We start from the raw sequence: 3,215 nt of genomic DNA, 5'->3' as shown, positions 1-3,215 counted from the left end.
TCTAAGTCAGGATGACGTAGATAGGTCAAGCCTTAGCCATAAGCGAACTGCCAGTATGACCGCATTGCATGCAAAAGTGGAACATTTTGAAGGAGTGGAAAGAGTAGCAATGGAAAAGCTATGGTGGGATGCCAAGACCTATTTAACCCTTGTAGCCCACTGTAAGCAACCCCGGTAACACAACAAAGGACGCCAGTTGGAGGCCAATCACCTGTGTATTGTAAGCCTTATAAGATACCTCAATAATGGGAGAATTCAGTGATGGCATCATTGAGGCAAGTATTAGTCTGTGGAATGCAGCTGTTGTCATAGTGCCAAATCAATCTTCAGACAAATATAGATTGTGTTGTGATTGTCATCACATAAACAGTAGGATGACTACAGATGCATATCTGATACCAAATATGGCGCAAACCCCAGGTAATGTGGGAGATAACATTGGATGGTGTAGATACTTTTCCACAATAGACCTGAAAAGTGGATATCATTAATTAAAGGTAGCACCAGAGGACTGACCAAAGACTGCATTTACAGTTCCTAGGCATCATTACCAGTATCAGTGGATGCCGTTTAGTTTGAAAAGTGTACCAGCACCATTTCAGTGGTTGTCAGATGGCATTTTAAGAGGTTTGAATCAGAGGCAATATATGGTGTTTCTTGATGAAGTTATTTAATTTGATAGATGAAAAATCTACTCACCAAGCAGTGGCAGAACACACACATGAAAGACGGTTGTAATTGGAAAGCTTTCAGAGCCAGTGGCTCCTTCTTCAGGCAGAGAAGAAGGAGCCACTGGCTCTGAAAGCTTGCCAATTACAACCGTCTTTCATGCGTGTGTTCTGCCGCCACTTGGTGAATAGATTTTTTATCTATACAATTAAATAATTTTGATGAATTTATTGTATTTGTAAAATGAATGGAAGAACATGTATGAGAGTTGAAAGAAGTTTTTAAGATCCTATGTTTCCAAGCCTGATACTAAGCATTGAAAAATGTCATTTTGTGCTAAGTTAAGTAATTACGTACATGTGATTAGCCAGGATGGGGTGTAAACAGGTCTGAGATTAGTACACACATTGTGAAGTTTCCCACCACCATAGAGGAGGAAATAATTGCAGTTATTTTTAGGAATATCTAATTGCTATAGGAAATTCATAATGGGATTTGAGGATATGGTACGAGAACTCACTTATTTGTTGAAGGAGGGCGACAAGTTCCAATGGACAGTTCAAAAATTTCCTTTTGATGAGTTTTACCATTTTGATTCGTAGCTGTAAATAGTGTATTGGGTGATGCTAGCAATCATGCGGTATGTTGTGTTCTGAGTCAGGAGGTGCACGGTAAGCAGCATTCAGTCACTCACGTGTCATGACAGTTGAACAAGGCAGAACAATTACTCTACCACCTTGAAAGGCATGTTCAGCATGATATAGGATGTCATGTCATAGCAAATATTTATTAGATATGAAAGATCCGTCAAGTAGATTAAAACGACAAGCATTGAAACTGAGTGACTTTGACTTCAAAGTGGTTCAGAAATGTGGTAATGCAGATGGGCTTAGCAGGAAAATTGGTGTGATACAAACACTGGATTGTTCTTTTGCTGAGTGGCAGAGGGTGCAGCCTACTAACATGGGTTGCACAGCCCAGTTCGCTATTCACAGTGCTGTATTAGGTAGGACAAGACTGTGGCTGTATGTGGCATTTCCAGCCATGTTGCAGTAGGAAGTATTAAAGAAAGTGCATGACCGTGTATTATCTGAGCCTGGAAGTCATAGTCAGACAGACAGGACGGTAGGTGAGTGTTATTTGTGGAGAACATGGAAACAAGATTTAGATCAGAATGTAAAAAAAACTACGCCGTGCGTGGAACTTGTGGACGTAAATCATCAACATGTGCAATGACATAAGGACGCCAGAGGCGTAGAGACCTTTGAAATGATTGAAATGGGTATCTTAATGACCTTTTAGCCAGGCACCAGTGAGAAACCTCAATGTTCTGACTGCTGTAGGTCATTTATCGCAGACAATGATCACGGGTCAGGCCACCAAGCAGTTGTCATTTATTAAGGCAGATATCCAGCGATCACAGGCCCTGCAGACCACACGCTGCTTCCACAAACTGCCTCCGTTCCTTCCTGTATCGTGCCCGGTTCCTCCAGGTGTGTCTTCAATCCCCAGGGCTGCTAGGTCCTTCGCCAGGTCGTGTATCCAGCACTGCCTTGGTCATCCAATGGGGCGTTTGGTGTTTGGTTTCCCCTCTAGTGCCATCTTCGCTTGTTTTCTATCTGGCATACGGGCTACATGGCCCATCCATTGTATTATTTTGCTCTTTATCTTCTGTAGGATAGTTGGTTGTCACGACAGAAGGTAGATTTCCTCGTTTTTCCTCCTGCTCCATACCATCCTCATTACTCTTCTTTCAAATATTAATAGTTTTACTTTTTCTCGCTTAGTCATGCTCCATGTTTCTGAACCGTACATACATTACTGCTGGGCATATCGCTATGTTGTAGATTTTCATCTTAGTGTTCATTGAGATCGATTTAGAGCCGAGCGTCTCTCTGTGGGAATGCTTGCATTTCATTCCCACTGCTATTCTTTCCTTGATGTCCATTTTTATGTTGTTCATGGTAAACCAAGAGTCCAAGTATTTGAACTGGTGTACTCTCTTGAACCTCTTTCCATCTATCTCAAGAAATTCTTCCTGCTCTTAGCATTCACTGCATTTTGCGCAAGAGCTACTCTGTGCAGAACCAGCAACGTTAGGGAACGTCATGCAGGTGGTTACTTGGACAGTCAATTATTGTTTGAGATTCCATGGCTTGACACACGTAGTTCGCTGACTTACTGAAAAGATTTTTTTCTGCTGATAATGCCAGTAATTCAGTTTTAAAGGACAAACAAAAGAAGGCATGGCTGCACATTAGAAGATGCAGAGTGGGCTGCCGACCTGCCATTTTTAGTGCGTATTTCGGGGTATGTGAATGCTTTGAACACTAGCTTGCAAGGTGAAAGTCAACTAATTTGTGAAATGACTGTAAAAGTGCAAGCTAACGTGCTGCAGGAAAGACAAGTTTCATCACAACGTGTGCATTTCCCTATTATGTCTTTGCCCACGAAAAGAATTACAAGGGGAACATTTCTCCATTCACTACAATAAAAGAGAAATTGTTTTCGAGACTATGTGCTACTTATGTGATAATACTCCTCAC

The sequence above is a fragment of the Schistocerca americana genome, chromosome 4 (assembly GCF_021461395.2).
Source record: "Schistocerca americana isolate TAMUIC-IGC-003095 chromosome 4, iqSchAmer2.1, whole genome shotgun sequence".
NCBI classification, from domain to species: Eukaryota; Metazoa; Arthropoda; class Insecta; order Orthoptera; family Acrididae; genus Schistocerca; species Schistocerca americana.
The sequence above is the reverse complement of the archived record's forward strand: the minus strand, read 5'-3'. Positions refer to the sequence as shown.